Source organism: Acinonyx jubatus, chromosome E3 (assembly GCF_027475565.1).
Source record: "Acinonyx jubatus isolate Ajub_Pintada_27869175 chromosome E3, VMU_Ajub_asm_v1.0, whole genome shotgun sequence".
Taxonomy (NCBI): domain Eukaryota; kingdom Metazoa; phylum Chordata; class Mammalia; order Carnivora; family Felidae; genus Acinonyx; species Acinonyx jubatus.
The window spans coordinates 32,123,703-32,131,764 of record NC_069398.1 but is presented as its reverse complement, the minus strand read 5'-3'; the positions used below and the strand labels follow the sequence as shown (position 1 = coordinate 32,131,764).

Sequence of the window (8,062 nt, the reverse complement as noted above, 5' to 3'; positions counted from 1 at the left end):
GTGGGCTGGGGGGGTACCTGGCCTGGGAGCAGTGATGGGGAGGGGGTGAGTATCCAGGGAGACCCAGGTCCTGACCCCCTTCCCGCCCAGCCCTGATCAAGGTGGGGGAGGAAGATAGGTGCCAGGAGATAGGTGTCAAAGTATAATTTCCAAAAAGCTAAATAGAGCTGGGGCGCGGGGCTGGGTCAGTCAGTGGAGCACACCTTTATCCCCGGGTCGTGCTTCCAGCCCCACAATCGGGGTGGAGGATTACACTAAAAAAAATCTTTTTTTTTTTTTAATTTTTTTTTTTTTAACGTTTATTTATTTTTGAGACAGAGAGAGACAGAGCATGAACGGGGGAGGGGCAGAGAGAGAGGGAGACACAGAATCCGGAGCAGGCTCCAGGCTCCGAGCCACCAGTCCAGAGCCCGACGCGGGGCTTGAACCCGCAGACGGCGAGATCGTGACCTGAGTGGAAGTCGGACCCTCAACCGACTGAGCCACCCAAGCGCCCCTACATTAAAAAATCTTAAACAAACAAACAAAATCTTACTCAAAAAGGAGCTAAAATCTTGACTCTCATACAATTAGACAAGGAGCACTTGTCAATGATGTAATTCAACTCATTAATTAATGAGGGGGCACTAACAGTAAAACTGAGCATTTGAGCAACTGTTTTTTCTCCCCTGCTCTCCTGAGAAACTGGCATTTATACAAATCATTTACTTTTATTTTTTTGTTTTAGAGAGAGAGAGAGAGTGCATGGGAGAGGGACAGAGGGAGAATTTTTTTTTAAGTTTACTTATTTTGAGAGAGAGAGCTAGAGGGTGCAAAGCAGAAACCAAGGAGGAGCAGAGAAAGAGAGAGAGAGGAAGACAGAGAATCCCAAGCAGGCTCCACACTCTCAGCACAGAGCCCTAGTTGGGGCTCGAACTCAGGAACTGTGAGGTCACGCCTTGAGCCAAAATCAAGAATCAGGTGCTTTAGGCACTCCAACAGAGAGTGAGAATCTTTTTTTTTTTTTTAATGTTTATTTATTTTTGAGAGACAGAGAGATAGAACATGAGTAGAAGAGGGGCAGAGAGAGAGGGAGACACAGAATCCAAAGCAGGTTCTGAGCTCTGAGTTGACAGACTGACAACAGTGAGCCCGATGTGGGGCTCGAACCCACAAACTGAGATTATGACCTGAGCCAAAGTCAGATGCTCAACCGACTGAGCCACCCAGGCGCCCCTGGAGAGGGAGAGAATGTTAAGCAGGCTCCATGCTCTGCACAGGGCCCCACATGAAGCTTGATCCCATGACCCTAGGATCCTGACCTGAGCCCAAACCTAGAGTCAGATGCTCAACCGGCTGAGCCACCTTATAAAATCCATTTTAAAATGTTGGGATAAGATTCCCAAATTCAATAAAAAACAAAACCTGAGTAATGTCCTTTGGGGCAACGAAGGGTAACCCTTGAATGGCAAATAGCATACAATTTCACTTACAGGTGGAATCTAGAAAACAAACAGATGAACAAACGAGAAAACAAAGAGACTCTTAAATACACAGAACAAACTCGTGTTTACCAGAGGGGAGGTAGGCGGAAGGATGGGTAAAAGGGGATGAAGGGGATGAAGAGGTACAAGTTTCCAGGTATAAAATAAATGAGTCACAGAGATGAAAAGTACAGCATAGGGAGTTTAGTGGGTACTATTGTAACAACATTGTATGGTGACTATGCTTAGTCATGGGGAGGATGTTAGCCATATTTCAATAACAAGTAAAATTTTTAAATTATTTTTGAGAGAGAGAAAGAGAGAACAAGTAGGGGAGAGGCAGAGAGAGGGGAACAGAGGATCCGAAGCAGGCTCTGTGCTGACAGCAGAGAGCCCAATGCAGGGCTCGAACTCCAAAACCATGAGATCGGGACCTGAGCTGAGTCAGACACTTAACCAACTGAGTCACCCAGGTGCCTGAATAATAAGTAAATAAATAAGTAAGTAAATAAATAAATAAATTCTTTCTTTCTTCCTTTCAATGTCTATTTATTTTTGAGAGAGAAATAGAGTGTGAGGGAGGGAGGGGCAGAGAGAGAGGGAGACACAGAAGCCGAAGCAGGCTCCAGGCTCTGAACTGTCAGCACAGAGCCCGATGCGGGGCTCGAACTCATGAACCGCGAAATCACAACCTGAGCCAAAGTCAGACACTTAACAGACTGAGCCACCCAGGTGCCCCATAAGTACATTTTTTTTTTTAAAAACCAGTAACTGTTGGTGTTATCTTTTGTATCAGACACACATCCACAGGTTAACCTGTAACTTCACCAAGTCCGAGCCCTTAACAGAAAGCAAACAGCAAGGCAAACAGAGGCCTCCTAGAGAGTTAAGTCTTTAGGTGCACTTGTTAGACAAGGCAGTCCTTCTCTGGGCCTTATTTCGAGGTTTTGGATGACATTTCCTGGCACTGGAGAGATGTGGGTGCTCGGCCAGGCCCCGACACATGCTAAAGCCAGGAATACTTCCCAACCTTTCTGGCCTCAGCCTCCTTAGCCCCGAGGGGCTCGGACCCACATCTTCCAGCTCTGACAGTCTCCACCCTCCAAGACTGATCTTACCACCAAATGTATACCCAAGGTCCCCATTTCATTTCATCCCTACCCTGCTCTGGTCCAGCCATCCTAGGGACCTCAGGAAGGTAATGACATTGGGTTCAGAGGGACTCAGAACAGCCACAGTCCCCAGGTCTGCTCTCAGGTACTATGTGATTCCAGGAAAACTCGGCCCCTCTCCAGGCCTCTGCTTCGGGTTGGCCAAAGGGGAAGGTGGAGGGGGTCTGTGGCTGCCCCCGCCTGCTCTTCCACAGGGGCCCCCCAGATTTGAGAATCTGGGAACCCTCCTTGCCCTTGGTGCTACTGAATGCCATTCAATTCAAAAGGAATGAGCCACTGGGGAAGAGAGACCTGATAAGCTCCTAGTGGTCAGGAGCTCAGAAACAAGGTCTGGTCTCTTAAGATAGTGGGAAAATCTGAGACGTTTTGTGGATTCAGCAGGAAATAGTTTAGCAGTTGACTGGCAATGTCTGCCATAAATGCAAAAATGAAAATAGGTTGTATCTTGTGTATTTACCCAACCCGGTCAAGTAAATACAGGCTCGTTGTCTCTCTCTCCAGTAGAGAGTCAGGAAAGCGCAGATTCTGGTCCCAATTTTGCCACTGCCTTGCTGAGTAAACTGAGGAAACCAGCCCCTCTGGGCCTCAGTTTCCGTAGCTATATAAAATGAGAGTTAGTATCTTCCCAGGGTTGATGTGACAATAAATACTGTCAGTGAATATCTTCATGTTGCAAGAAATGGAAAATACAAATGAATCTTGTTTGGAACAACGAACATTGGTTTCCCTAAACTGTCTAGAGATGAGACTTCAGGTATGGTATGATCAGGGTTCTGACTCAATTTCTCTGTGACTCTGTTAGTATTGTTTTTTTTTTCCCCCACAGGTCAGCTCTGTCTTCAAGGACCCGAAGCCTGCTACAGGCCCACACTGACTTGGGGTAGATTGCAATGTTCTGGGCCAGCCTGCTAAGCAACGGCCCTAAAGTTGCTCCTGATTGGGCAATTTCAGTCACGTACCCATCCCTGGAGCACTGCTTGTTGCCTGGCTGGGAAGGAGCCAGGAAGAGAAAGAGGGTCTTTCCCCAGGCTCCGGAGTTAGAGGAAGAGTGAAGAGTGGAAAGGAAACCAGTAAAAAGGAGGGAAGGGAGGGATGCTGGGAAGGAGCCCCTGGGGAGCACGGTGGATGAGGAAAGGAGCGGCTGACAAACTTCTCCAGGCAGCACGAGGCCATTGCCTCGGGATCAGACAGCCCGGGAGGCTGGAAAGGGCACAGCAGCTGAGGTGTGCAGGGTGGAAGGGGCCCTGGGTGAGGGTGTGGCGCGGTGGGGGGGGGGGTACTTTGGGGAAGGTGCCTCCAGCCGGAGATCTCAGAAACCACGCCCTGCAGGAAGCCAGTCGGGGTCCCCTCCAGGAGCCTCCCGGTCCCCCAAGCCTCCTGCTGCGCCCTCCGCGATCTCCGCCAGCAGGAAGCAGGGGGCAGGGTGGGGAGGCGGCGGCTCTCCGCAGGGGGTCGGGGAGCGCACTGGTCCCGGGACGCGGCGGCTGACGGAAGTACCGCGGGACAGCGGTTGCAGAGGGCAGAGGGACCCGGGAGACGCCCCCTTCCCAGCCGAGCCCACAGTTGGGGGCTCCCTCTTCGCGGGCGGGGCCCTTACTCACTCCGACCCCCACTGCCGGATCCAGGGCCCCTCTCTCCGCCGCGGCTCGGCGCTCCGGCTCCCTCTCCCCGCCCACAGCCCCGCCATTGGCTTCCCAAGGCTGCGGCCGCCTCGGATTGGTCCAGCTCCGCGAGGCCCCGCCCCCTCGTCGGCACAAAGAGGAGGCCCACCCCGCCTCCCGGCGCTCAGATCCAGCGGATTCTGGGGGCCCGCGTGCCCTGGTTGCGAGCCCCGCCCGGACCCCGCGGCGCGGCTGAATCGTGGCCCCCCCAGCGTGGGGGTTGTGAGCCCCAAAGGGACGGGCTTAGGCCTGCGGTCCCCGCCGGAGTCTCCACACCTACACCCCGCCCCCGGGGCTCTATGACCTTGTCGGAACTGACCCCCAAGTCCCCCTTACTTCATTTTCCCCTCCCTGCCTGTAGTGCTGTGGGTGTGGGTGGGTGGACTCATCGGATTATTAGTGCCTTGATTATAAGCTGTTACAGGTGAGAAAACTGAGGCTCGGTGAGGGTAGGTAATCTGCCCCCAAGTCACACAGCGGTCAAGGGTACCCAATTGCCAATAATGAGGAGTGGGGGGAAAAAGGAGAAGGGTGGTGTAATCTCCGTGCACCGCCCCGCTCCAGTTTCCCTCCAAACACCCTTGAGACCCTCAGCTAAGCGGGCTGGAGGAGGGAATTTCAATAAAATTTGGCAGGGGCGGTTAGAGAGCCAATGCAGGCTTTGTTCCCACCTCCCGCTCTTAGGCGAGTTTGGCCTCCCTGAACTTTACTTTCCTTATCTGTGAAATGGGATGATAACCGTTGTGCAGATTAGACGGGACCTGCCTGGTGTCAGGCACACAGTAGAGGCTAAACATGCGGTGCCTTTGGAGACGCTGTGAAGGGGTCACAGTCCACAGGACATCCTTAGAGCAGGGTGGACCTGCTCAGCGGGGGTCTGGAGGGGGGCATTCGCACTAGGTCTCCCATGGGGACTGACGGGCCTGTGGGTCTTGGATTGTGGGAAGGCCCCAAGCCAGGAGAGCAGGGCAGGGTGAGTGTCCAGGCTGCCCCAGCGGGGTGGGAGTGGGGGTGCCATTCAGGGTTTGCCAGACAGGGGCCATGTGAAGGGGACGATGGGAACAGAGCCTCTCCGTGCCCAGCGAAGATGGGGCTAGGGGGTGTAGGCAGGCTCGAGGGCTCCGGGATTTCCAGAACCACCCGAAAACTTTCAAAGTGGTTGGCACTTGTGAAGCTCTGGGAGAGGGTGACCAGGTGCAGGGAACACTGGCCAGGACTCCTGGGTTCAAGCTTGACACCTGTGGCATATCGCAGGTGTGAGTCCTGAGTGGTCAGGGCTTCCCTTGTGGGAACCGGTCAGTGGCCCTGTGCTCCTGGCCACCTGCAGGGTCCGTGTTTGGTTTCATCCCCAGCCTCTTACAGCATGGACCAGCATCCTTTGTAAGGAGCAGCTGACCCCTTCACCTCTCCAGCACCTGCAGGGCTCCCCTCCGCATCACCTGCTCTCCCCCCATGGTTTCCCAAAGACCCTCTGCAACCCAAAATGTCTTTTTTGTTTGTTTATTTGGAGCGAGAACCAGTGGGGGAGAGGCCGAGGGAGGGGAGACAGAAGATCTGCACCGGGTCCGTGTTGACAGCACAGAGCCTGATGTGGGGCTCGAACCCGTGAACCTCCAGATCATGACCTGAGCCGAAGTCGGAAGCTTAACCAGCTGAGCCACCCAGGCACCCCGCCCCAAAATGTCTTTTTAATCTCTTTTTAAACTTTGAAATAAGCACACACTCAAAGTTGCAAGTACCATACAAAGTAAGGTTTTTTCCTGGAAAAAATTGGAGAGTGATTTCCCAACCTGATGCCCTTTCTCCCCTTATATTCCCTTCAAACAAGTTTGTTCTTCTTTTTTTGTTTTTTCCTTAGAAAGAGTGAGCAGGAGCCGGGGAGAGGGGCAGAGGGAAAGAGAATCTTAATCAGGCTCCACACGCAGCACAGAGCCTGACGAGGGACTCGATCTCATGACCCTGGGATCATCACCTGAGCTGAAATCAATGGTCAGATGCTCAACCGATTGAGCCACCAGGCGCCCCAAGTTTGTTCTGTATACATAGCCACGTTAAGGTTGCCAAAATAGGAATACGTTACTACGCAATGAAACACGACCTCCAGCTGATGTTCAGACCCCATGAGTTTCACTAGTTGTCCCCAAAATGTCCTTTATAGCAAAAAATCCAAGCCGGGTGTTGTGGTTAGCTGGATCCCGTCTTTGGCCCATCTTTGGCTTTCCTGACCTTGACATTTTAAAAGGTTACAGAGCAGTTACAGGCCAGGAGTGGTTTGGACTTATCTGACCTCATGATTTCTTTCCGATTTTGCTTTGTGGCAGTAATATCACAGAGCTGATGCTGTGTTCTCGGTTTGCCCCGTTCCTGGTACTGCTTCCTGTAATGATTTGGTGAAGGGCGTGTCTGCCCAGGTTTTCTCCATGGAAAGCGTCTCTCTTTTTTTTCTTGGTCAATCATCAATCTTTTGCAGATGTGCTATTTTGTAAAATACTCCATTCCTTATCAGAGTTGACTTCCAATTACTTCCTGTATTTATATCTCTACAGAATCACATTTTTGTATCTATTTTACTCAATGGGTTGTAATCTGATACTATAATAATTTTTTTTTTCTTTTTGGATGCTAAAATTGTCTCCCACTTGGCCTGTGGGAATCCCTCCTATATGGTTCTTGTGTCCTTTGGACATCATGTCATACTTTTTTTTTTTTTTTTGTAAACAGCTTTATTGAGGTCTGATTGACATACACTCAACTGCACATTTTTTTAAATTTTTTTTTAATGTTTATTTATTTTTGAGACAGAGAGAGACACAGAGCATGAATGGGGGAGGGTCAGAGAGAGAAGGAGACACAGATTCTGAAGCAGGCTCCAGGCTCTGAGCTGTCAGCACAGAGCCCGACGTGGGGCTCGAACCCACAGACCACGAGATCATGACCTGAGCCCAAGTCGGATGCTTAACTGACTGAGCCACCCAGGCGCCCCTCAATTGCACGTTTTTGAAGTGTAGGATTTGATAAGTTTTGACATGTGTACACGATGAAGCCATCAACACAATTAAGGTAATGAATGTATTCATCACTCTCCTTTGTGCCTTTGTAATCCCTTGCCTCCCACCCCACCCATGTCCTCAGGCGACTGCTGACCTTTCTGTCCTACAGATTAGATAACCATTTTCTAGAATTTTATATATGTGAAACCATGCACCCTTTTTTTAAAAGCTTATTTATTTCTTTTGAGAGAGAGAGACTGGGAAGGGACAGAGAATGAGAGGGAGAGAGAGAATCCCAAGCAGGCTCTGCGCTGTCAGCCCACAGTCTGACGTGGGGTTCGAACGCACGAACTGTGAGATCATGATCTGAGCCGAAATCAAGAGTCAGATGCTTAACGGACTGAGCCACCAGGTGCCCCTGCTACATCCTTTTTTTTTTTTTTTTTTTTTAATGATTGAGAGAAATTCACAATGCATAAAATTAACCGAAGTGAACAAGTCATTGGTATTTAGTGTATTCACAGTGTTGTGCCACAACCATTTCTAACTAGGTCCAGAACATTTTTATCACCCCCAAAGGGAACCCCCATACCTGTTAGGCAGTCACTGCCCATTCCCACTAACCCTCTGTCCCTGGTAACCACCCATCAGCTTTCTGTCTCTCTGGTTTGACTTATTCTGGATATTTCACACAGATGGAATCCTACAATACATGGCCTTTTGTGCCCGCTTCTTTCTTTATTTTTTTTTTAATTTTTTTTAACGTTTTTATTTAT

The 8,062-nt window shown here is 50.5% G+C and overlaps 1 non-coding gene across 1 annotated transcript; it reads right to left on the bottom strand.

The window, feature by feature from the left end:
- Positions 1–1,128: 1,128 nt before the first annotated feature.
- Positions 1,129–1,211, bottom strand: TRNAQ-UUG (transfer RNA glutamine (anticodon UUG)). The gene has a single exon. It is a non-coding gene; the product is annotated as a tRNA-Gln (tRNA).
- Between the last annotated feature and the right edge of the window lie 6,851 nt (positions 1,212–8,062).